At 52.9% G+C, this 26002-nt stretch overlaps 6 non-coding genes across 6 annotated transcripts; all 6 read right to left on the bottom strand.

The window, feature by feature from the left end:
- Positions 1–1272: 1272 nt before the first annotated feature.
- trnat-agu (transfer RNA threonine (anticodon AGU)) lies at positions 1273–1345 on the bottom strand. The gene has a single exon. It is a non-coding gene; the product is annotated as a tRNA-Thr (tRNA).
- A 7207-nt stretch (positions 1346–8552) lies between these two features.
- On the bottom strand, positions 8553–8625 carry trnat-agu (transfer RNA threonine (anticodon AGU)). The gene has a single exon. It is a non-coding gene; the product is annotated as a tRNA-Thr (tRNA).
- A 2082-nt stretch (positions 8626–10707) lies between these two features.
- On the bottom strand, positions 10708–10780 carry trnat-agu (transfer RNA threonine (anticodon AGU)). The gene has a single exon. It is a non-coding gene; the product is annotated as a tRNA-Thr (tRNA).
- A 5502-nt stretch (positions 10781–16282) lies between these two features.
- Positions 16283–16355, bottom strand: trnat-ugu (transfer RNA threonine (anticodon UGU)). The gene has a single exon. It is a non-coding gene; the product is annotated as a tRNA-Thr (tRNA).
- Positions 16356–16807: 452 nt separating this feature from the next.
- On the bottom strand, positions 16808–16880 carry trnat-agu (transfer RNA threonine (anticodon AGU)). The gene has a single exon. It is a non-coding gene; the product is annotated as a tRNA-Thr (tRNA).
- Positions 16881–23354: 6474 nt separating this feature from the next.
- trnat-ugu (transfer RNA threonine (anticodon UGU)) lies at positions 23355–23427 on the bottom strand. Its single transcript has one exon. It is a non-coding gene; the product is annotated as a tRNA-Thr (tRNA).
- Between the last annotated feature and the right edge of the window lie 2575 nt (positions 23428–26002).

Genomic DNA, 26002 nt, shown 5'->3' with positions numbered 1-26002 from the left:
TCTCTCTTTCTCTCTCTCATTCTCACTTTCTCTGTGTCACTCTCTCTCTGTATCTTTTTCACTTTCTCTCTGTCTCGTGAGCGGGAAGGGTAGAGAGGGAGAGAGGAGGGAGGGGAGAGAGAGGGGAAGAAAGGCAGAGGCAGAGAGTGAAAATGGTAAAGGGAAAGTGAGAGCGAGAGGGCAATGGGGAGAGGGAGGGAAAGGGAGAGAGAGAGGGGGGAAGGGGAGCGAGAGATGGGAAGGGGAGTGAGAGAGAGGGGAAGGGGAGAGAGAGAGAGGGGAAGGGGAGTGAGAGATGGGGGGGGAGAGGGAGATGGGGAGGGGAGTGAGAGATGTTGGGGGGAGTGAGAGATGGGGAGGGGAGCGAGAGATGGGAAGGGGAGCGAGAGATGGGAAGGGGAGCGAGAGATGGGAAGAGGAGAGAGAAAGTTCAAGTCAGAAGGGAAAAGGGAGAGAGTGATGGGGAAGGAGAGAGAGAAGGAGAGGGGGATGGAGAGAGATGGAGGGGGAAGGAAAGGGAGAAGAAGGGGAGAGAGAGTGGGAAAGGGGGAAAGGGAGAGAGAAAGGATGAAGGAGAGTGAGCGGAGGGGAGAGAGAGAGAAAAATAAAGGGAAATGATCGAGAGAGGAGGAAGGGAAGAGATAAATCGAGAGCCTGTAGTTCCAGGGTCGGTCTCAGAGCTTTTTAATATTTATAATTAAAGCCCTTGTCAATTGATGGTGAATTTAAATATTGAGCTCAGTTTTATTGGAACCAGTTACCTGCTCTGAGCTCTCACTCTCTCTCTCTCTCTCTCTCGCCCTCTCTCTCGAGGGGGAAGGGGATAGAGAGGGAAAGGGAGAGAGAGAGAGAGAGGGGTTAAGGGAGAGAGGAAAGGGAGAGATAGAGGGAGAAGGGGAGAGAGAATGGCAGGGTGAGAGAGTGGGGGAAAGGGGAGAGCCTGTGGTGTCTGGGGGAAGGGAAGAGAGGGGAAAGGGAGATAGACAGAGAGGGAAGTGGAGAGTGAGAAGGGGGGAGCGAGACGGGGGAGTGAGAGAGAAAGACGGGAAAAGGGAGAAGAGAAAGTGAAGGGGTACGAGAGAGAGGGGCAGGAGTGAGAGAGAGAGAGAAAGAGGAGGGAAGGGAGAAGGTGAAAAGGGATCGAGAGAGGGGGAAGGTGACAGAGAGCAAGAGTGAGAAGGGAAGATTGGGGGAGAAGGGAGAGCCTGTTGTGCCAGGTTTAGTTTCATATTTATAATTAAAGCCCTTGCTAATTTAAATACTGAGCTGAGTAGGACCCAATGAGATTTGAACCCACGGCCCCTGGTTTACTAGACCAGTGCTCTAACCCCTGAGCTATGGAACCACCTGCCCTGGGCTATGGGTCATTCCCCAGTTAGTGCTGTGTGTTTGAAGAATGAGGAGGGGTCAGTGAAACGCTCAGATTGTGTCTCATCCCCCAGACTCCTGCCTCCGTCTCTCAATATTCGCCTCTCAACATCGATATATCGGGTCTTTCACGTAGTAAAACATCCCAAGGCAGCTCAGTCACACTCTGCCTCAATCTCTCTGTCTCTCTGTCTTTCTGACTCTCTGTCTCATTCCCTGCCTCTCGCGCTCTCTCCGTGTCTCTCTCACTTATTCTCTGCTTCTGAATAAGGGAGAGAGAAAAGGAGAAGGAAAGAGATAGAGAGGGAGGGGGAAGAGATAGGGGGGGAGGGGAGTGAGAGGGGAAGGAGTGACAGAGATAGGGGGAAGGGAAAAGAGGAAAATAAGCTTGTTGTTCCAGAGCGACCAGTTCCAACTGTCACAGGACAGAGAGTGGAGAGCACCAATTCCCACTGTCACAGGACAGAGAGTGGAGAACACCAGTTCCCACTGTCACAGGACAGAGAGTGGAGAGCACCAGTTCCCACTGTCACAGGATGGGAGAGTGGAGAGCACCAGTTCCCACTGTCACAGGACAGAGAGTGGAGAGCACCAGTTCCCACTGTCACAGGATGGGAGAGTGGAGAGCACCAGTTCCCACTGTCACAGGACAGAGAGTGGAGAGCACCAGTTCCCAGTGTCACAGGATGGGAGAGTGGAGAGCACCAGTTCCCACTGTCACAGGACAGAGAGTGGAGAACACCAGTTCCCACTGTCACAGGACAGAGAGTGGAGAGCACCAGTTCCCACTGTCACAGGATGGGAGAGTGGAGAGCACCAGTTCCCACTGTCACAGGACAGAGAGTGGAGAACACCAGTTCCCACTGTCACAGGACAGAGAGTGGAGAGCACCAGTTCCCACTGTCACAGGATGGGAGAGTGGAGAGCACCAGTTCCCACTGTCACAGGATGGGAGAGTGGAGAGCACCAGTTCCCACTGTCACAGGACAGAGAGTGGAGAGCACCAGTTCCCAGTGTCACAGGATGGGAGAGTGGAGAGCACCAGTTCCCACTGTCACAGGACAGAGAGTGGAGAGCACCAGTTCCCACTGTCACAGGATGGGAGAGTGGAGAGCACCAGTTCCCACTGTCACAGGACAGAGAGTGGAGAGCACCAGTTCCCACTGTCACAGGATGGGAGAGTGGAGAGCACCAGTTCCCACTGTCACAGGACAGAGAATGGAGAACACCAGTTCCCACTGTCACAGGACAGAGAGTGGAGAGCACCAGTTCCCACTGTCACAGGACAGAGAGTGGAGAACACCAGTTCCCACTGTCACAGGACAGAGAGTGGAGAGCACCAGTTCCCACTGTCACAGGACAGAGAGTGGAGTGCACCAGTTCCCACTGTCACAGGACAGAGAGTGGAGAGCACCAGTTCCCACTGTCACAGGACAGAGAGTGGAGAACACCAGTTCCCACTGTCACAGGACAGAGAGTGGAGAGCACCAGTTCCCACTGTCACATGAACATCCGGTCGTGCCCGCAAAGGAAGTGGAGTGTGGGAAATTGCACGCTGCTTCCATTGAGGGGTGGTCAGGCCAATTCTGCGGCGGGAGCTAAAATTCCCAGCCTCAGAAGGTTACCGCCCCGCAAGGTAGGGGCCTGTGCGGGGAGGCAGAGGGAAGAATGAATGGAGACAGGGGTGGGGGATTGAGGGGCAGGGGATAGGAGGGGCCACATTGCAGCGAAGGTCTGGTGGGGGGGGGCAAAGTGTGTTGGACGGTCGGGCCTGGGGGCTCTGTGCCTCGGTGCAGGGAGTTTTCGGGTTGACTGCGCAGATGGCGATTGGTGGATGTGGTGTGGTTGGTTTCGCGGGGGCTGGGTGCTCGACATCCAGGGGTGTTCGGCATTTGGGGAGGATTCTGACGGGACGGGCCGTGTTGGGTGTTGGGGCAGTATACCCGGTGTTGGATGGGTCCTGAGCCAGGGTGGGGCACGCTATTGGGATGGGGATGGGCTGTTTGGGAGAGACGTCTTCACTCGGAGAGTTGTTGTTCTGTGGGGTTCTCTGCTGCGGAGTGTTGTTGATGCCAGTTCATTGGATATATTCAGGAGGGAGTTGGATGTGGTCCTTGCGGTAAGGGGAGGGTCAGGGGGTGATCAGTCAGGTATTTGAACTCCAAACTAATTTTGAGTAGGCCCCAGCAAGATTTGAACCCATGACCTCTGATTTACCAGACCAGTGCTCTAACCCCTGAGCTATGGAACCACCTCCTCTGGTAAAGGCAGGGGCAGGAGCAGGAAAGAGAGGGACAGGGAAAAGAGAGAGTGGAAGGTGTTCTGTCTTGAATCAAGAGTCAGACGAGATACTGCAAGCTCAAAGTAAGGTGTGACCTTAGTCCTTTATCACAGGTCTCCAGAGTGCCTCTCCAGCCTGTGAGGCTTCCTTAAGTATAGGTGCTCCCAAGGGATTGTGGGATCCCTTGGGACTCCAGGAGATAAGCCCTCTGGTGGTCAGACATGATAATTACAGGTTTACATTCGTAACAACACTTGCCCCCCGCCCCCTGCCCCAAAATCAATCGTGTAACTATATACAATGTGAGTCGATCTGGGGCCTTCCTTGCCCTGGTTGATTGTCTCGGTGCAAATGCTGGTGTTGGTGAATCATTTGTTGGGCCCTCGCTGGGCTGCTGTGCAGCTGGCCTTGCTGGGCTGCTGGGGGGTGATGGGTTCTGCTTCGTGGTCAACCGCTGGGTCGGTTGCTACGTCTGTGTGTTGGACGGACGGTAGAGTCTATTGTGGGTTGTTCTGGATAGTCTGTAAATCTCAGTTTGATTTGGTCCAAGTGCTTTCTGCAGGTGAGTCCATTTGCGAGTTTGACCACAAACACCTTGCTCCCCTCTTTGGCCAAAACAGTGGCAGCAATCCACTTGGGACCTTGTCCATAGTTCAACACAAATACAGGATCGTTTACTTCAATTTCACGTGACACATTTGTGCGATCACGTTATGTATTCTGTTGAAGCCGCCTGCTCTCTACCTGTTCGTGTAGATCAGGGTGGACTAACGAGAGCCTTGTCTGAAGTGCCCTTTTCATCAGCAGTTCAGTGGAAGGGACCCCGGTAAGTGAGTGGGGTCTTGTGCGGTAACTGAGCAGGACTCGGGACAAGCGAGTCTGCAGTGAGCCTTCAGTTACCCTTTTCAAGCTCTGCTTGATTGTGTGAACTGCTCGTTCTGCCTGACCGTCGGACGCTGGCTTAAACGGGGCAGGCGTGACATGTTTGACCCCATTGCGGCTCATGAATTCCTTGAACTCGGCACCGGTAAAGCACGGGCCATTGTCGCTTACAAGGACATCAGGCAGGCCGTGTGTGGCAAACACGGCCCGTAGGCTTTCGATGGTGGCAGCGGACGTGCTTGCCGGCATTATCACACATTCGATCCATTTGGAGTACGTACCTACAACCACTAAAAACATTTTTCCCCAAGAATGGGCCTGCATAGTCGACATGAACCCCAGACCACGGTTTGGAGGGCCAAGACCATAAACTTAGGGACGCCTCCCTGGGTGCGTTGCTTAACTGGGAACATTTATTCCATTTGTGCACACAGGACTCTAAGTCTGCATCGATACCGGGCCACCACATGTGGGATCTGGCTATCGCTTTCATCATTACAATGCCTGGGTGGGTACTGTGGAGATCACTAATGAAAGTGCCCCTGCCCTTTTTTGGCATACCTACCCAAATGCCCCACAGAAGGCAATCTGCCTGTATAAACATTTCATCTTTGTGTCGCTGGTATGGCTTTATTTCTTCGTTCATCTCTAACGGGACACTAGACCAACTCCCGTGGAGCACACGGCTTTTTACTGAGGACAGTAAGGGGCCCTGACTCATCCAGGTTCTAAGCTGTCGGGCGGTGACAGGTGATTTCTCACTCTCGAATGTTTCCATTACCATAACTAAATCTGCGGGCTGTGTCATCTCCACCCCGGTGGTGGGCAATGGCAGCCTACTGAGAGCATCGGCACAGTTTTCTGTGCCTGGCCTGTGGCGGATGGCGTAGTTGTATGTGGACAACGTGAGCGCCCATCTCTGGATGCGGGCCGGTGCGTTCGTATTTATCCCCTAATTTTCAGAAAGGAGGGATATAAGTGGCTTGTGGTCGATTTCCAATTCGAATTTGAGCCCGAACAGATATTGATGCATTTTCTTTACCCCGTAAACACACGCTAACGCTTCTCTCTCGATCATACTGTAGGTCCTCTCGGCCTTAGACAGACTTCTGGTTGCATAAGCAGCCGGTTGCAATTTCCCAAATTCATTAGCTTGTTACAATACACACCCCACCCCGTACGACGACGCATCACATGCTCGTACCAAACGTTTACATGGATCGTACAACACAAGCAATTTGTTTGAACATGACAGCTTCCTAGCTTTCTCAAAGGCATTTTCTTGGCTTTTACCCCAGACCCATTCATCTCCCTTACGCAGTGGAGGGTGCAGGGGTTCTAACAATGTGCCAAGACCCGGTAAGAAGTTACCAACATAGTTCAGGAGTCCTAGAAACGACCACAGCTCCGTCACGTTCCGTGGTCTCGGTGCCTTCTTGATTGCCCCCGTCTTCGAATCGGTGGGCCTGATGCCGTCCGCCGCGATTCTTCTCCCCGGGAACTCCACTTCAGGCACCGGGAAAACGCACTGCGAGCATTTCAGCCTGAGCCCCACACGATTAAGCCGACTAAGGACCTCCTCCACGTTCTGCAAATGCTCGACGGTGTCCCGACCTGTAACCAAGATGTCGTCCTGGAAGACCACGGTGCACGGGACCCACTTCAGCAAGCTTTCCGTGTTCCTCTGGAATATCGCCGTGGCTGATCGAATCCCAAACGGGCATCTGTCGTAAACGAAAAGACCTTTGTGTGTGTTGAGGCAGGTGAGGCCTTTCGAAGATTCCACCAGCTCCTGCGTCATGTAGGCCGAGGTCAAGTCCGGCTTCGTGAATGTTTTCCCCCACCGCCACCAGCGTGACAAATAGGTCATCAGCCTTTGGTAGCGGGTATTGATCCTGCAGCGAGAAACGATTGATAGTTACTTTGTAATCACCACAGATTCTGACGGTGCCGTCTCCCTTGAGGATTGGAACGATCGGACTGGCCCACTCATTGAATTCGATCGGCGAAATGATGTCCTCTCGTTGCAGCCTGTCCAGCTCAATGTCCACCCTCTCTCTCACCATGTAAGGTACCGTACTCACCTTGTGATGAATGGGTCACGCCCCCGGAATTAAATGGATCTGTACTTTTGCTCCTTGGAACTTCCCGACGCCTGGTTCGAACAGCGAGGGGAACTTGCTTAGGACCTGGGCACATGAGGTGTCGTCGACGGATGTATCTTTCCCAGCCAGCTCCTGCCGAACAGCGTGGGGCCATCGCCCGGTACCACCCACAGTGGTAAATCATGCACCGCTCCATCGTAGGAGATCTTTCCGGTAGCACTGCCGATTACGGGAATCAGTTCATTTGTGTACGTTCTAAGTTTGGTTCGAATGGGAGTCAGGACTGGCCTTGAAGCCTTGTTGCACCACAACTTATCGAAAGTCTTTTTGCTCATTATGGACTGGCTCACGCCCGTGTCCAGCTCCATGGACACCGGGAGCCCATTTAATTCAACCTTCAGCATTATCGGGGGACACTTTGTGGTAAATGTGTGCACCCCATATACCTCTGCCTCCTCAGTCTGAGGCTCTGGTTCATCGTGTTCCGCCGTGGATCTGTCCTGCTCTGCAACAAGGTGGTTTGCAGGATTATCAGGATATGCAGCTCGCCTGCACATACGTTGGAGGTGTCCCATTGTTCCACAGCCCTTGCAAACGTACCCTTTGAAGCGGCATGAATAGAATCGATGATCACCAAGATCACCACAACCTCTGTCGTCGAGCTACAGTACGCGGACGACGCCTGAATCTGCACACATTCAGAGGCTGAACTCCAGGATATAGTCAAAGTATTTACTGAGGCGTACGAAAGCACTGGCCTTACACTAAACATCCGTAAGACAAAGGTCCTCCACCAACCTGTCCTCGCCGCATAGCACTGCCCCCCAGTCAACAAGGTCCACGGCGTGGCCCTGGACAACGTGGACCATTTACCTCCTCATTCTTCAAACACACAGCACTAACTGGAGAATGACGCACAGCCCAGCTCAGGTGGCTCCATAGCTCAGGAGTTAGAGCACTGGTCAAGTAAACCAGGGGTTGTGGGTTCAGATCTCACTGGGGCCTACTCAAAATTAGCTCAGTATTTAAATTCACTGTCAATTAACAAGGGCTTTAATTATAAATATTGAACAGCTCCCAGACTGACCGTTGAATGATGGGCTTGTTCTTGACCACATTTCAAAAGTACTTAAAGTGCTGCAACCAACAGACCTCAAGCTGGAAAGTGGGATGAGGCTGGGTTGCTCTTGGCCGGTCGGCGTGGATACGATGGGCCGAATGGGATTCTGCCTCTCCCTTACTCTTTTTCCTTCTCACTCAATCTCTCAACCTGACTTTCTCTTTCTCTCTCACTATTTGTCTCTAACATCATCAGCATGGGTGTGATATATTCACAGGGCACAGCACACACAGCTTCCTAACATGGCACACAGCTCTCTCGGAAGTCTCCGGAAACCCGCCGATTTCTGTTTATTATTAACTCTGCATTTGCAGTACACAATACGTCCACATCCTCAATGTGGAGCTACAAACATTACAAGCTGACAGACATTGCAAGAGGCAGTCCCTCGGAATCGAGGAAGACTTGCTTCCACTCTTAAAATGAGTTCCCCTTTATCCACCCTGTTGGTTGCATCCTCAAAGAATTCCAGAAAATTAGTCAAACATGACTTCCCCTTCATAAATGCATGCTGACTCTGCCTGACCGAATTATGCTTTTCCCAATGGCCTGCTCCTGAAGGAGTGAGAGGAGAGAGGGGGGAGGGCAGACTGCGAGGAGGAAAGAGTGGCAGAGGAGAGAGAGGGAGGGAGGAAGGGGAAAGAGAAGTTAAGGAGAGAGAGGGAAGGAGTGAGAAAGAGAGGGGATGGAAAGTAAGAGCGAGGAGAAGGGAAGAGAGAGAGAGGGGGAGAATCTGGAAGGAAAGGGAAAAGAAAGAGAGAAAGAGAGATATTTAGATACTGAGCTAATTTTGAGTAGGCCCCAGTGAGATTTGAACCCACGACCCCTGGTTTACTAGACCAGTGCTCTAACCCCTGAGCTATGGAGCCACCTGCTCTGGGTTGTGGGTCATTCCCCAGTTAGTGCTGTGTGTTTGAAGAATGAGGAGGGGTCAATGAAACGCTCAGATTGTGTCTCATCCCCAAGACACTTGCCTCCGTCTCTTCTAATATTCGCCTCTCAACATCGATATATCGGGTCTTTCACATAGTAAAACATCCCAAGGCAACTCAGTCACACTCTGCCCCAATCTCTCTGTCTCTCTGTCTCTCTCTCTCTTTCTCTCTCAATCTCTCTGTCTCTCCTTCTCCCTGTCTCTCTCATTCTCTGTCTGTTTCTTTGTCTCTCACTCTCTCTCTCTCTCTGTGTCTCTCTCACCTGTAACAGTGCACCTATTTTTCTTGGAACAAGGCACAGGAAGAGACCACGAACAAACTGTTTTAAAGTAAAAACGTTTGGACTACCTGGGAGGGGGAAGGCAAGTGGTGACACATCACGCATTAAAAGCAATGGTTGAGGTCAAGGACTGAACTTGGTTATACATACAGACAAAGAGATTGATACTGTCTATCCGGGGAGTCCCACAGTTGATTGGCCACAGGGGGTAACACAGTTCCCCCCAGAGACTACAGGTCTGCAAGAAAACAGGACGACAAAGGACCCAAGGAAAGGCACATTTTTGGATAACAGGGCATTAAGGATAAGGAGTTATCTTTTGCACTGTCGACTCCGTGTGCAAATTAGTAGCCAGTCAAACTCCTCAGCACAGCCAGTTAAACAAATCACTGCATCGATCCAGATGCATTCATCGGACACCAGCCCAGCAGGGAACTTATTCTTACTGTGGATATAAATATCACCATCATCGGCAGTCCCTCGGAATCGAGTAAGACTTGCTTCAACTCTAAAAGTGAGTTCTCAGGTGGTTGAACAGTCTAATACTGGAATTACCGTCCCTGTCACAGGTGGGACAGATAGTTGTTGAGGGAAGGGGAGGGTGGGACTGGTTTGCCGCACGCTCCTTCCGCTGCCTGCGCTTGGTCTCTGCACGCTCTCGGCGATGAGACTTGTGGTGCTCAGCACCCTCCCGGATGCACTTCCTCCACTTCGGGCGGGACTGGTCTTTGGCCAGGGACTCCCAGGTGTCAGTGGGGATGTTGCACTTTATCAAGGGAGGCTTTGAGGGTGGTCCCTGTAACGTTTCCTCTGCCCACCTTTGTCTCGCTTGCCGTGTGGGAGTTCCGATTCGAGCGCTTGCTTTGGGGAGTCTCGTGTCTGGGGACCATGCGGACAATGTGGCCCTGCCCAGCGGAGCTGGTCAAGCAGGAAGGAGCAGGAAGGTACACAAGCAGGAGGTAGAAAGAGGAAGCAAAAGGACAAACAGAGAGACAGAAGGAGACGAAAGGAAGAGGCGCTGCAGAGAACGGATAGAAGGAGAACCGACCGGTCACGGAACCAACAACCACAAACCTACAATAACTACAGCCAGGAATGGCGATTGTATGTCTTCAGTCGATTTCTCTCAGCAGTCTCGTCCTGTAGTTTTTAGTCGGTTTTTTGTTGTGTAATAAAACGGACCCTGGGTTAAGCCTAAAATGTTGTTCCATGTGTTGTCCTCTCCCCACTAGAAGTTCCGAGGTCTAACAATCAGTGAACAACACACACCCCGACACACTCTCTCTCTGTCTCTCAAGGGGGAAGGGCAGAGAGAGAGAGGAGGGAGGGGAGAGAGAGGAAGAAAGGCCGAGGGTGAAAAGGGTAAAGGGAAAGTGAGAACGAGAGGGGACGGGGAGAGGGAGGGGGAATGGGAGAGAAAGAAAGAGGGGGAAAGGGAGAGAGAAAGAGGAGGAAAGGGAGAAAGGCAGAGAGGATGGGTAGAGAAAGAGGGGGAAAGGAAAGACAGAGCAAGTGGAGAGTGGGAAGGGTGAGAAAGACAGTGTCAGGGATGAAACGGGACTGGGAGAGAGAAAGGGGAAGGAGAGTGAACGGAACGAGAGAGAAATATAAAGGGCAGTGATGGGGAAGGCAGAGAGAGAGGAATCGAGAGCCTGCAGTTCCAGGGTCTGTCTTGGAGCTGTTTAATATTTATAATTAAAGTCCTTGTTAATTGACAGTGAATTTAAATACTGAGCAGGCCCCAGTGAGATTTGAACTCACAACCCCTGGTTTACTAGCCCAGTGCTCTAACCCCTGAGCTATGGAACCACCTGCCCTGGGCTGTGGGTCATTCCCCAGTTAGTGCTGTGTGTTTGAAGAATGAGGAGGGGTCAGTGAAACGCTCAGATTGTGTCTCATTCCCCAGACTCCTGCCTCCGTCTCTTCAATATTCACTTCTCAACATCGATATATCGGGTCTTTCACGTAGTAAAACATCCCAAGGCAACTCAGTCACACTCTGTCCCAATCTCTCTGTCTCTCTCTGTCTCTCTCTCATTCTCTGCCTCTCTCTCTCTCTCTCCGTGTCTCCCTCACTTTTTCTCTGCTTCTGGATGGGGAAGGGGAGAGAGAAAAGGAGAGGGGAAGAGATAGAGGGGGAGGGGGGAGAGAGGGGAAGGAGTGAGAGAGATAGGGGGAAGGGGAAAGAGAAAAAAGGAACCTGTTGTTCCAGGGTCGGTTTTGGAGCTGGTTAATATTTATAATTAAAGCCCTTGCTAGTTGACCATGAATTTAAATACTGAGCTAATTTTGAGTGGGCCCGAGGGATATTTGAACCCACGACTATTGGTTTAACAAGACCAGTGCTCTAACCCCTGAGTTATGGAGCCACCTGCCTTGGCCTGCCTCTCTGTGTCTCTCTCTCTCGTTCTCTCTGTCTCTCACTTTCTCTCTGTCTCTCGAGAGGGAAGGGGAGAGAGGAGGAAAGGGAGAAAGAGAGGGGTTAAGGGAGAGAGGGAGGGGAGAGATAGAGGAGGAAGGCGAGAGAGAATGGTACGGTGAGGGAATGGGGAAAGAGAGGGGGAAGGGAAACATAGAAACATAGAAACATAGAAAATAGGTGCAGGAGTAGGCCATTCGGCCCTTCGAGCCTGCACCACCATTCAATGAGTTCATGGCTGAACATGCAACTTCAGTACCCCATTCCTGCTTTCTCACCATATCCCTTGATCCCCCTAGTAGTAAGGACTACATCTAACTCCCTTTTGAATAGATTGAGTGCATTGGCCTCAACTACTTTCTGTGGTAGAGAATTCCACATGTTCACCACTCTCTGGGTGAAGAAGTTTCTCCTCATCTCGGTCCTAAATGGCTTACCCCTTATCCTTAGACTGTGACCCCTGGTTCTGGACTTCCCCAACATTGGGAACATTCTTCCTGCATCTAACCTGTCTAAACCCGTCAGAATTTTAAACGTTTCTATGAGGTCCCCTCTCATTCTTCTGAACTCCAGTGAATACAAGCCCAGTTGATCCAGACTTTCTTGATAGGTCAGTCCCGCCATCCCGGGAATCAGTCTGGTGAACCTTCGCTGCACTCCCTCAATAGCAAGAATGTCCTTCCTCAGGTTAGGAGACCAAAACTGTACACAATACTCCAGGTGTGGCCTCACCAAGGCCCTGTACAACTGCAGTAACACCTCCCTGCCCCTGTACTCAAATCCCCTCGCTATGAAGGCCAACATGCCATTTGCTTTCTTAACCGCCTGCTGTACCTGCATGCCAACCTTCAATGACTGATGTACCATGACACCCAGGTCTCGTTGCACCTTCCCTTTTCCTAATCTGTCACCATTCAGATAATAGTCTGTCTCTCTGTTTTTACCACCAAAGTGGATAACCTCACATTTATCCACATTATTCTTCATCTGCCATGCATTTGCCCACTCACCTAACCTATCCAAGTCGCTCTGCAGCCTCATAGCATCCTCCTCGCAGCTCACACTGCCACCCAACTTAGTGTCATCCGCAAATTTGGAGATACTACATTTAATCCCCTGGTTTAAATCATTAATGTACAATGTAAACAGCTGGGGCCCCAGCACAGAACCTTGCGGTACCCCACTAGTCACTGCCTGCCATTCTGAAAAGTACCCATTTACTCCTACTCTTTGCTTCCTGTCTGACAACCAGTTCTCAATCCACGTCAGCACACTACCCCCAATCTCATGTGCTTTAACTTTGCACATGGGATTGGGGTAGTGTGCTGAGAGGGGAAAGGGGAGATAGACAGAGAGGGGAGTGGAGAGTGAGAAGGGAGGGGCGAAGGGGAGAGCGAGAGGGGGTCGTGAGAGGGGAAGGAGTGACAGAGAGAGAGGGTGAAGAGAGAGTGAAGGGTAAGGAAGGGAGAGGGGAGAGAGAAGGAGGGGGTTGGAGAGAGATAGAGGTGGAAGGAAAGGGAGAGGAAGGGGAGGGGAGGAAGGGGGAGAGAAAGGGGGAGTGAGAAAGGGGGAAGGAGAGTGAGTGGAGGAGAGAGAGAGAGAGAGCGGGACACAGGAGAGACAGAGGAGGAAAGAAATGGAGCGGGGGAACGGGAGAGGATGGGTAGAGAGGGACGGAAATAGAGAGGGGGAAGGGAAGAGAGAGGAATTGGAGAGTGGGAAGGGAGGGCGAGAGACAGGGGACGGGGGGAAAGGGAGACAGGGAGAGGGGGGAAAGGGGGACAGGGAGAGGGGGGAAAGGGGGACAGGGAGAGGGGGGAAGGAGAGCGAGAGAAGAAAAATAAAAGGCAGTGATGGGGAAGGCAGAGAGAGAGATCAAGAGCCTGCAGTTTGAGGGTTGGTCTTGGAGCTGTTTAATATTTATAATTTAACCCCTTGTTAATTGATGGTGAATTTAAATACTGAGTGAACTTTGATTAGGCCCCAGTCAGATTTGAACTCATAACTGCTGATTTACGAGAGCAGTGCTCTAACCCCTGAGCTATGGAGCCAGCTCTGCTGGGAAAGACCGGGGAAGGAGCAGGAAAGAGAGGGGAAGGGGAGAGAGAGAGAGGGATTGTTTCATCGCAACTTCTCGTCTTGCATTATCTCGGTAACGTTGACGGAAGGATGCGTTTGTCTGGTTGATCACCCCAATGGGAAGGGGAGAGAGAGAGAAAGGACGCAGGGGAGAGAGAGGGAGAAGGTGAGAATCTGAAAGGAAAGAGAAAGGGAGAAGGTGAGGCAATAGGCATGGAAAGCAGATGGAGAACAGTTTGTGATGGGGAAGTGGGAGAGAGTGTGTCAGAGAGACAAGCCTGCTGTTCCAGAATCAGTCTTGGAGCTGGTTAATATTTATAATTAAACCCTTGTTAACTAATGGTGAATTTAAATATTAAGCTAATTTTGAGCAGGACCCAGCCTCGGGTTTACTGGACAAGTGCTCTAACCCGTGAGCTATGGAGCCACCTGCGCTGGGTTTGCTCTCTGTGTCTCTTTCTCTCGTTCTCTCACTTTTTCTCTGTCTCTCGAGGGGGAAGGGGAGAGAGAGGGAGGAAGGTGAGAGCGATGGGGGAGGGAATAGAGAAAGGGGAAGGGGGGGAGAGAGGGAGGGGAAGGGGAGAGAGAGGGAGGAAGGTGAGAGCGATGGGGGAGGGGATAGAGAGAGGGGAAGGGGGGAGAGAGGGAGGGGAAGGGGAGAGAGAGGGGAAGGGGAGAGAGAGGGGAAGGGGAGAAAGTGGGGAAGGGGAAAAAGAAGGAATGGGAGTGAGAGGGGGAAGGCGAGAGAGAGGGGAAGGGGAGAGAGAGAGCGAGAGAGAGTGAGGGGAAGGGGAGAAAGAGGGGGAAGGGAAGAGAGAGAGGGGGAAGGGAGAGAGAGGGGGAAGGGGGGAGAGAGAGGGAGAAGGGAGAGAGTGTGGGAAGGGGAGAGAGAGGGGGAAGGGAGAGAGTGTGGGAAGGGGAGAGAGAGGGGGAAGGGGAGAGAGAGGGGAAGGGGAGAGAGAGGGAAAGGGGGGAGAGAGAGGGGAAGGGGGGAGACTGAGGGGGAAGGGGGGAGAGAGAGGGGAAGGGGGGAGAGAGAGGGGGAAGGGGAGAGAGAGAGGGGAAGGGGAGAGGGTGGGGAAGGGGAGAGCAATGGGAGGGGGAGAGAGAGAGGGAATTGGAGAGAGAGAGAGGGGAGAGGGGAATGGGAGAGCAAGGGGGAAGGGGAGAGAGGGGGGAAGGGGAGAGAGAGGGGGAAGGGGAGAGAGTGTGGGAAGGGGAGAGAGAGGGGGAAGGGGAGAGAGAGGGGGAAGGGGAGAGAGAGGGGAGAAGGGGAGAGAGAGGGCGAAGGGAAGAGAGAGGGGAAGGGGAGAGAGAGAGGGGAAGGGGAGAGAGAGGGGGAAGGGGAGAGACAGGGGGAAGGGGGGTGAGAGAGAGGGAAGGGGAGAGAGTGTGGGAAGGGGAGAGGGAGGGGGAAGGGGAGAGAGAGGGGAGAAGGGGAGAAGTGGAGAGAGAGGGCGAAGGGGAGAGAGAGGGGAAGGGGAGAGAGAGGGCGAAGAGGAGAGAGGAGGAAGGGGAGAGAGAGAGGGGGAAGGGGAGAGAGAGGGGGAAGGCGAGAGAGAGGGGGAAGGGGAGAAAGAGGGGAGAAGGGGAGAGAGAGGGCGAAGGGGAGAGAGAGGGGAAGGAGAGAGAGGGGAGAGAGAGTGGAAGGAGTGGGAGAGAGGGCAAGGGGAGAGAGGGAGGGGAAGGGCGGGATTGTTTAATCGCGCCTTCTCGTCTCGCGCCATCTCGGTAACGTTGACGGAAGGGTGCGTTTGTCTGGTCGATCACCCCAATGGGAAGGGGAGAGAGAGTGTGGAAGGGAGGAAGGGGGACTGGGAGAGAGAAAGTGGAAGGAGAGAGAGGAAGGACGCAGGGGAGGGAGAGGGAGAAGGGGAGAATCTGAAAGGAAAGCGAAGGGAGAGACAGGGAAGGGAGAGAGGAGGAATGGGAAAGGGAGGGGGGAGAGGGAGAGTGAAAAGGCAGAGGTGGAAGGAGAGAGAGGGAGGAGAGAGTGGGTCAGGAGGGGAGAAAGGGAGAAAGGGAGAGAGGGGGAAGGGGAGAGAGGGTGAGGGGACGGAGTGGGAAGGAGGGAGAGGGGAATGAGTGAGAGACGGGGAAAGCGAGAAAGCAGGAATGAGGTACTGAAGTTACATGATCAGCCATGATATTGAATGGTGGTGCAGGCTCGAAGGGCCGAATGGCCTACTCCTGCACCTAGTTTCTATGTTTCTATGATTCTATGTCCGTTGTACCCCGTAGGGGACCAAACCCGCACTGTGACTCCGGGAGGAGCTCCTCGGCCACAGGGAGAAGACGGTTGAGGAGGACTCTAGCGACGACTTTCCCAGGGGATGATAACAGGGTGGTCTTGGACCTGGCCTGGAGACAACGAAGGTTGAACAGGTTCCCACTGGGTCTGTAGTTTAGTTCCACTCCAGCGGGGAGCTTGTTGACTGTGAGGTGGAGCATGGCAGCGAGGAATATTGAGACCCACGGCAATGTGGGTTAGACTCTTAACTGCCCCTGTGAAACGGTCAAGTGAGGCCCTCAGTTGTGTTCAAGAAGGCTGCTCACCACGACCTTCTCCAGGGGGCAATTAGGGATGGGCAATAAATGCCGGCCTTGCTATCGACGGCCATATCCCGCAACGAATCTAAAACAAATATCGGTGGCTCTCAGACTGGATATGAAGAAGACTCGGTCACAGACTGGTCACAGAAAGTGAAAGTGCTGTGGGCTGTATTTAAACTGCGAAGTGAGTCGGTTCCTGTTGATGGTGTCGGCCTGTCGCCGATTGACAGCGAGTTCAGGAACAGAAGCCAAAATTGAGTAGGCCCCAGTGAGATTTGAACCCACGACCCCTGGTTTACAAGACCAGTGCTCTAACCCCTGAGCTATGGAGCCACCTGTAACACCAGCTCATGTTTGCTTCTTACTATTGTTAACAAGGAGGTGGGGCCGGAATATAATCATTCTTGGTGATTTATCCCTGAACAATCATTGGAACATGATTGTTTCTCTGTCTCTCGAGAGGGAAGGGGAGAGAGGAGGAAAAGGAGAGAGAGAATGGTATGGTGAGGTAGTGGGAGATCGACAGAGAGTGAGAACGACAGAGGGGGGGAGTGAAGGAGGCAAATGGACAGAGATCGAGGTGGAAGGACAGGGAGAGAGAGCAAGGCACAGGAGAGACAGAGGAGGAAAGAAAATGGAGTGGGGAAAGGGAGAGAAGAACAATAGAAGGCAGTGAGAGAGATTGAGAGCCTGAAGTTTGAGGGTCAGTCTCAGAGCTATTTAACATTTATGATTAAAGTCCTTGTTAATTGATGGTGAATTTAAATACTGAGCTAATTGTGAGGAGACCCCAGTGAGATTTGAACCCATGATCTCTGGTTTACTCGACCAGTGCTCTAACCCCTGAGCTATGGAGCCAGCTTCTTGAGACAAGTCAGGGGAAGGAGCAGGAAAGAGAGGGGAAGGGAAATGAGAGAGTGGAAGGAGTGAGAGAGAGGGGGAAGGGGAGAGAGTGGGGGAAGGGGAGAGAGTGGGGGAAGGGGAGAGAGTGGGTAAGGAATGAGAGAGAGGGGGAAGGGAAAAGAGAGAGAGAGAGGGGAGAGCGGGGGAATGGGAAAGAGAGGAGGGAGAGGAAGAGTGAAAAGGCTGAGGTGGAAGGGGAGAGAGGGAGGGGAGAGAGGGAGAAAGGGAGAGAGGGCGAAGGTGAGAGGGAGAAGCGAGGGAGGGGGAAGGGGGGAGAGGGGAATGAGTGAGAGACGGGGAAAGCGAGATAGCGGGAAAGGGAGAGAGGGGTAAAAAGATGTAGAACGGGTCGTGATGGGGAAGGGAGTGGGGGAAAGGGAGAGTGAAGGGAAGAGAGGGGAAGGGGAGGCAGGCAGAGAGGGAAGTGGAGAGTGAGAAGGCAGGGGGGAAGGGGAGAATGAGAGGGGGTAGTGAGATGGAAAGGAGTGAGCGAGAGATGGGAAAAGGGAGAGAGGGGAAGAGAGAATGAAGGGGGACGAGAGAGAGAGGGGGAGGGGAAGGGAGAGAGAGGGGGGAGTGGAGAGAGAGAAGTGGAGAGAAGGGAGGGAGAGAGAGATGGGAGTGGCAGAGAGGGGAAAGCGGAGAGAGGGATAAGAGTGAGAGAGAGAGGAGGGAAGGGAGAGAGAGGAGGAGGAATGAGAGAGCGAAGTGGAGAGAGGGGAGGTGAGAGAGAGATGGGAGTGGAGACAGAGAGGGAAGGGGAGAGTGAGAAGGCGTCATGAGAGGGAAAGGAGTGAGAGAGATGGAAAAGGGAGAGGGGGGAAGAGAGAGTGAAGGGGAAGGGAGGGAGATAAAATAGCCCAAGGCAACTCAGTCACACTCTGGCTCAATCTCTCTCTATCTCTCTGTCTCTCTCGCTCACTCTCTCTGTCTCTCTCTCTCTCTCGCTCACTCTCTCTGTCTCTCTCTCATTCTCACTTTCTCTGTGTCACTCTCTCTCTCTGTATCTTTTTCACTTTCTTTCTGTCTCGTGAGTGGGAAGGGTAGAGAGAGAGAGAGGAGGGAGGGGAGATAGAGGGGAAGAAAGGCAGAGGGAGAGAGTGAAAATGGTAAAGGGGAAAGTGAGAGCGAGAGGGGAATGGGGAGAGAGAGGGAAAGGGAGAGAGAGAGAGGGGAAAGGGAGAGAGAGATGGGGAGGGGAGCGAGAGATGGGGAAGGGGAGAGAGAGAGGGGAAGGGGAGAGCGAGAGATGGGAAGGGGAGAGAGAGAGGGGAAGGGGAGAGAGAGATGGGGAGGGGAGCGAGAGATGGGAAGGGGAGAGAGAGAGGGGAAGGGGAGAGCGAGAGATGGGAAGGGGAGAGAGAGAGGGGAAGGGGAGAGAGAGAGAGGGGAAAGGGAGAGAGAGATGGGGAGGGGAGGGAGAGATGGGAAGGGGAGAGAAGAGGGGAAGGGGAGAGAGAGAGAGGGGAAGGGGATCGAGAGATGGGAAGGGGAGCGAGAGATGGGAAGGGGTGAGAGAGATGGGAAGGGGAGCGAGAGATGGGGAGGGGAGCGAGAGATGGGAAGGGGAGCGAGAGATGGGGAGGGGTGAGAGAGATGGGGAGGGGTGAGAGAGATGGGAAGGGGAGCGAGAGATGGGGAGGGGTGAGAGAGATGGGAAGGGGAGCGAGAGATGGGGAGGGGTGAGAGAGATGGGAAGGGGAGCGAGAGATGGGAAGGGGAGCGAGAAAGTTACAGTAGAAGGGAAAAGGGAGAGAGTGAGCGGGAAGGAGAGAGAGAAGGAGAGAGGGATGGAGAGAGATAGAGGGGGAAGGAAGGAGGGAGAGGAAGGGGAGAGAGAGTGGGAAAGGGGGGAAGGGAGAGAGAAAGGGTGAAGGAGAGTGAGTGGAGGGGTGAGAAGGAGCGGTACACAGGGGAGACAGAGGAAGAAAGAAATGGAGTGGGGGAAAAGGGAGAGGATGGTCAGAGAGGGAAGGAAATAGAGAAGGGGAAGGTGAGAGAGAGGAAGTGGGGGGTGGGAAGGGAGAGAGAAAGGGGAAGGAGAGTGAGCGAGAAAAATAAAGGGAAATGATAGACAGAGGAGGAAGGGAAGAGATAAATCAAGAACCTGCAGTTCCAGGGTCGGTCTCAGAGCTTTTTAATATTTATAATTCAAGCCCTTGTCAATTGATGGTGAATTTAAATACTGAGCTCAGTTTTCGTAGGGCCCAGCTACCTGCTCTGAGCTCTCTCTCTCTCGGAGGAAGGGGACAGAGAGAATGGCGGGAAGGGAAATGGACAGAGAGGGAAGTGAAGAGGTACAAGAGAGAGAAGGGAGAAAGGGGAGAGGCTGTGGTGACAGGGTCAGTTTCATAATTTACAAATAAAGCTCCTTGTTAATTTAAATATTGAGCTCATTTTGAGCAGGCCTCAGTGAGATTTGAACCCACAACCCCTGGTTTAACTAGACCAGTGCTCTAACCCCTGAGCTATGGACCCACCTGCCTTGGGCTGTGGGTCATTCCCCAGTTAGTGCTGTGTGTTTGAAGAATGAGGAGTGGTCAGTGAAACGCTCAGATTGTGTCTCATTCCCCAGACTCCTGCCTCCGTCTCTTCAATATTCGCCTCTCAACATCGATATATCGTGTCTTTCACGTAGTAAAACATCCCAAGGCAACTCAGTCACACTCTGTCCCAATCTCTCTGTCTCTCTGTCTCATTCCCTGCCTCTCACTCTCTCTCCGTGTCTCTCTCACTTATTCTCTGCTTCTGGATGGGGAAAGGGAGAGAGAAAAGGAGAAGAAAAGAGATAGAGGGGGAGGGGGAAGAGATAGAGGGAGAGGGGAGCGAGAGGGGAAGGAGTGACAGAGATAGGGGGAAGGGAAAAGAGGAAAATAAGCCTGTTGTTCCAGGGCACCAGTTCCCACTGTCACAGGACGGGAGAGTGGAGAGCACCAGTTCCCACTGTCACAGGACAGAGAGTGGAGAGCACCAGTTCCCACTGTCACAGGACGGGAGAGTGGAGAGCACCAGTTCCCACTGTCACAGGACAGAGAGTGGAGAGCACCAGTTCCCACTGTCACAGGACGGGAGAGTGGAGAGCACCAGTTCCCACTGTCACAGGACAGAGAGTGGAGAACACCAGTTCCCACTGTCACAGGACAGAGAGTGGAGAGCACCAGTTCCCACTGTCACAGGACAGAGAGTGGAGAGCACCAGTTCCCACTGTCACAGGACAGAGAGTGGAGAACACCAGTTCCCACTGTCACAGGACAGAGAGTGGAGAACACCAGTTCCCACTGTCACAGGACAGAGAGTGGAGAGCACCAGTTCACACTGTCACAGGACAGAGAGTGGAGAACACCAGTTCCCACTGTCACATGAACATCCGGTAGTGCCCACAAAGGAAGTGGAGTGTGGGAAATTGCACTCTGCTTCGATTGAAGGGTGGTAAGGCCAATTCTGCGTCGGGAGCAGGACTTCCACGCTGGGGGGCTAAAATTCCCAGCCCAAGAAGGTTACCACCCCCAAGGCGGGGGCCTGTGCTGGGCGATGAATTGAGAATGGGGCATGGGATTGAGGGGCCACATTGCAGCGAAGGTGTGGGAGGGGCAGGGGGCAATGTGTGTTGGACGGTCGGGCCTGGGGGTTCAGGGGGGTCTGTGCCTCGGTGCTGGGAGTGTTCGGGACTCTGCACAGATGACAATTGGTGGATGTGGTGTGGTTGGCTTCGCGGGGGCTGGGTGCTTGACATCCGAGTGTGTTTGGCATTTGGGAAGGATTCTGACAGGACGGGCCGTGTTGGGTGCGGGGGGAGCATTCCCAGTGTTGGATGGGTCCGGAGCCAGGGGGCCCGCTCTTGGAATGGGGGTGGGCTGTTTGGGAGAGACATCTTCATTCGGGGAGTTGTTGGTATGTGGGGTTCCCTGCCGCGGAGAGTTATTGATGCCAGTTCATTGGATATGTGCAGGAGGGAGTTGGATGTGGTTTTTTCGGTTGGGGAGGGTCGGGGGGTGATCAGCCAGGTATTTAAACACTAAACTAATTTTTAGTAGGCCTCAGCGAGATTTGAACCCTTGACCTCTGATTTACTAGACTAGTGCTCTAACCCCTGAGCTATGGAACCACCTGCTCTGGTAAGTTCAGGGGCAGGAGCAGGAAAGAGAGGGACAGGGAAAAGAGAGAGTGGAAGGTGTTCTGTCTTGAATCAAGAGTCAGACGAGATACTGCAAGCTCAAAGTAAGGTGTGACCTTCGTCCTTTATCACAGGTCTCCAGAGTGCCTCACCAGCCTGTGAGGCTTCCTTAAGTACAGGTGCTCCCAAGGGATTGTGGGATCCCTTGGGACTCCAGGAGATAAGCCCTCTGGTGGTCAGACATGATAATTACAGGTTTACATTCATAACAACACTTCCCCCCGCCCCCTGCCCCAAAGTCAATAGTGTAACTATATACAATGTGAGTCGATCTGGGGCCTTCCTTGCCCTGGTTGATTGTCTCGGTACAAATGCTGGTGTTGGTGAATCATTTGTTGGGCCCTCGCTGGGCTGCTGTGCAGCTGGCCTTGCTGGGCTGCTGGGGGGGTGATGGGTTCTGCTTTGTGGTCAACCGCTGGGTCGGTTGCTACGTCTGTGTGTTGGACGGACGGTAGAGTGTGTTGTGGGTTGTTCTGGATAGTCTGTAAATCTCAGTTTGATTTAGTCCAAGTGTTTTCTGCAGGTGAGTCCATTTGCGAGTTTGACCACAAACACCTTGCTCCCTTCTTTGACCAAAACAGTGCCAGCAATCCACTTGGGACCTTGTCCATAGTTCAACACAAATACAGGATCGTTTACTTCAATTTCACGTGACACATTTGTGCGATCACGTTATGTATTCTGTTGAAGCCGCCTGCTCTCTACCTGTTCGTGTAGATCAGGGTGGACTAACGAGAGCCTTGTCTGAAGTGCTCTTTTCATCAGCAGTTCAGTGGAAGGGACTCTGGTAAGTGAGTGGAGTCTTGTGCGGTAACTGAGCAGGACTTGGGACAAGCGAGTCTGCAGTGAGCCTTCAGTTACCCTTTTGAAGCTCTGCTTGATTGTGTGAACTGCTCGTTCTGCCTGTGTGGCTATTGGCCTCATGCTCCTGGTGTTGGCCCTGGTGGCCATGGGGCTGTAGGGCTGGTCTGGTGCAGGTTGCCATTGGTGCTGGCTGGGCTGCCCATTGACCACTTGTCCCTGTAGTGGGACTGCTCCCACTGCCTGTGTGTGTGTCCTGCAAGGAGCATCACATTCGTTCCAAAGGTCCAGGCTACATGGTCAGGTAGCCTGCTGGACCTGGGGCTCTCCCACAGGGGCATTCCATTGGCATCAGCATGGTCCCTGTAGGACTCAATGTCCTTTACCGGTATACATTACACCTTGGCTCTGATCACGCATAGTCGAGCTTGCATTATATATTCTAGCATTTGCATCACTTTTGGGTGTCCTGGTTTCAACAGACATGGTTACATTAGGCATTTCACAATCTCTATCATTACTGTTAAGCATAATAAACTTGTTCTTAACCTGCATTCATCTCATTAGTCACATTAGTTAAACCAGCATCACAATTCATGGTTACATTGCACACATTTCCATTCTTGCACCCTTGAATTGCATCTTTAGCTTTAAAGTCCTTGTACTCAAATAGTTGGAACTTCCCCTTGAAATTTTTTTGGTTACCGGTCTCCTTTAAGGGAGCTTTCAAATCCGATTGGCCGCTCGATGTCATGTGCTGCTTCTCCATGTTGACTCGTAGCATGGAGGAGGTCTGCTGCCTGTTGCTTGTGATGCTGCAGCCATTTTGTGGTGCTCTTTTCTTCCACGTGCTTGTGGTGCTGCAGCCATTTTGTGGTGCTCTTTTCTTCCACATGCTTGTGGTGCTGCAGCCATTTTGTGGTCTTGCTGCAGGCAGGAGGCGGTGCTCTTTTCCTCCACAGCACCACTTTGCCTGATGTGGACCCGGTTCATCCAATTCCTGCCCAGCAGCGTGGGACCGTCGCCGGCTACAATCCACAGGTGGAGTTTGTGTAACACACCGCCCTGGGAGACCTGGACATCGACAGTCCCTGTAACGTTCCCTCTGCCCACCTTCGGCTCGTTTGCCGTGTTGGAGTTCCGAGTCGAGCGCTTGCTTTGGGAGTCTCGTGTCTGGGGCATGCTGACTATGTGGCCTGCCCAGCAGATAGCTCTTGGTCGGCCGGCGCGGACACGATGGGCCAAAATGGCCTCCTTCCCTGCTGTAAGTTTCTATGAGTCGGTGATATATCGGTGTCTCTGAGACTGGATGTGGAAAAGGTGGGATACAGACTGGGAGTGGGAAGTGAAAGTACTGTGGGCAGATTGTAAAGTGCGGAGTGAGCGGTTCCTGTTAATGGTGTCGGCCTGTCGCTGATTGATGGTCAATTCAGTAACAGAAGCTAAAATTGAGGAGGCCCCAGTGAGATTTCAACTCACGACCCCTGGTTTACAACACCAGTGCTCTAACCCCTGAGCTATGGAGCCACCTGCCCTGGGACAGACAGGGGAAGGAGCAGGAAAGAGAGGGGAAGGGAAAAGAGAGCATGGAAGGAGTGAGAGAGAGAGGAAAGTAAAAAGAGGGAGGGAAAGGAGAGAGAGAGAGGGGAAGGGGAGAGGGAGCGTGGAAGGGCAGAGCGAGACGAGAAGGACTGAGAAAGGGAAGGGTAGAGAGAGGGGGGGGATGGGAGCGAGTGTAAGGGGAGAGAAAGAGAGGGGAAGGGGAGAGAAGGGAAGGGGAGCGAGATGGGAAGGCGAGCGAGGGAGTAGGCAGGGGAGAGAGGGGGAGTAGGGGAAAATCTGAATAGAAGGGGAAGGAAAAGAGAGAGGAGTGGAGAGAGAGGAGTGGAGAGGTAAAGGGAAAGGGGGAAGGAGAGCGAAGGGGAAGAGAGTGGGTCAGGGAAAGAGGAGGAGGGGAGAGAGGGGGAGGGGAGAGATGGGGAAGATAGAGGAGGAAGGAGAGAGAGGGGAAGGAATGGGGAGAGAATGAAAGTAGAGAGGGAAGGGGAGAGAGGGGAAGGGGAGAGACAGAGCAAGGGGAAGGGTAACCTGGGAGGGGAAGGGGAGAGAGAGAGAGTGAAAAGGGAGAGGAGAGAGGGGGGAAGGAGTGAGAGAGGGAAGGGGAGAGACGAGGAAGGGGAGAATCTGAAAAGAAAGGGAGAAGAGAGAGTGAAGTGGTAGAGGAGAGAGGGGGAGGGGACACGGTGAGAGGGGGAATGAGTGAGAGACGGGGAAAGCGAGATAGCAGGAAAGGGAGAGAGAGGGGAAGGAATGGGGAGAGAATAAAAGTAGAGAGGGAAGGGGAGAGAGGGGAAAGGGAGAGAGAGAGCAAGGGGAGAGTTCCATCTTCTTCCTCTCTTTCCCCTTCCCCTCACTCTCTCTCCCCTTCCATGCTCCCTCTCCCCTTCCCCCTTCTCTCTCTCTCCTTCCCCTCCCTCTCTTTCCTTTTCCTCTCTCTCTCTCTCCCCTTCCCCTCTCTCTCACTCCTTCCACTCTCTCTTTTCCCTTCCCCTCTCTTTCCTGCTCCTTCCCCTCTCTTTCCCAGAGCAGGTGGCTCCATAGCTCAGGGGATAGAGCACTGGTCTCATAAATCAGTGATAGTGGGTTCAAATCTTACTGGGGCCTACTCAAAATTAGCTCAGTATTTAAATTTACTTTCAATTAACAAGGGCTTTAATTATAAATATTAAACAGCTCCCAGACTGACCCTGGAACAACAAGCTCCTTCTTGTCCACATTAAAAGATGAACATATTTAAAAAGTACTTGGATGAACACTTGAAGTGCCGTAACCTGCAGGGCTACGGACCGAGAGCTGGAAAGTGGGATTAGGCTGGGGAGCTCTTGGTCGGCCGGCACGGATACAATGGGCCGAATGGGATTATTTCCTTTCCCGACTCTCTCACTCTCTGTTTCGAACATCATCATCGGCAGTCCCTCGGAATCGAGGAAGACTTGCTTCCACTCTTAACATGATTCCCCCTTTATCCACCCTGTTTGTTGCATCCTTAAAGAATTCCAGCAAATTAGTCAACCATGACTTCCCCTTCATAAATCCATGCTGACTCTGTCTGACCGAATTATGCTTTTCCCAATGGCCTGCTCCTGAAGGAGTGAGGGAGAGGGAACGGGGAAGGAGTGTGAGAGAGGGGGAAGGGGAGACTGCGAGGAAGAAAGAGGGAAGAAGTGAGAAAGATTGGAAGGGGCAGGGGGGGGGAAGAGAGAGAGAGAGAGAGAGAAAAAGCAGAAGAGAGTGGGCAAGAATGAGTGACAGGTATTTAAATACTAAACTAAGTTAGAGTAGGCCCCAATTAGATTTGAACCTACGACCCCTGGTTGACTAGACCAGTGCTCGAACCCCTGAGCTATGGAGCCACCTGCTCTGGGAAAGACACTGGAAGGAGCAGGAAGGAGAGAGAGGGATGGGAAAAGAGAGAGTGGGGGAAGAAGAGAGAGTGGAAGCGGGTAAGGGGAGGGGAAAGACTGGGAGGGGAAGGGGAGAGAGAGAGAGGGGAAAGGGAGAGACGGGGAATGAGAGCGGTTGAGGCGAGGGAGGGGGAAGGAGGAGAGGGGAATGAGTGAGAGAGGGGTAAGCGAGATAGTGGGAAAGGGAGAGAGGGGTAAAAAGATGTAGAACGGGTCATGAGAGAGAGAGGGGGAAGGGGAGAAGGTATAGGAAAGGGAAAAGTACTGAAACCCTGAGCTAATTTTGAGCATGCCCCAGTGAGATTTGAACTCACAACCCCTAGTTTATAAGACCAGTGCTCTAACCCCTGAGGTATGGAGCCACCTGCTCTGGGAAAGACAGGGGAAGGAGCAGGAAAGAGAGGGGAAGGGAAAAGAGCGAGTGGAAGGAGTGAGAGAGAGGGGGAAGGAGAGAGAGAGGAGCAAAGGGAAAGAGAGCGAGGGGAAGGAGAGAGAGAAAGAGGGGGGAAGGGGAGAGGGAGCATGGAAGGGGAGAGAGAGGGAGGGGAAGGAGAGAGAGAGGGAGGGGAAGGGGAAAGAGAGGGAGGGGAAGGAGAGAGAGAGGGAGGGGAAGGGGAAAGAGAGGGAGGGGATGGAGT

The sequence above is a fragment of the Pristiophorus japonicus genome, unplaced genomic scaffold (genome assembly GCF_044704955.1).
Source record: "Pristiophorus japonicus isolate sPriJap1 unplaced genomic scaffold, sPriJap1.hap1 HAP1_SCAFFOLD_536, whole genome shotgun sequence".
Lineage (NCBI taxonomy): Eukaryota > Metazoa > Chordata > Chondrichthyes > Pristiophoridae > Pristiophorus > Pristiophorus japonicus.
The sequence above is the reverse complement of the archived record's forward strand: the minus strand, read 5'-3'. Positions and strand labels throughout refer to the sequence as shown.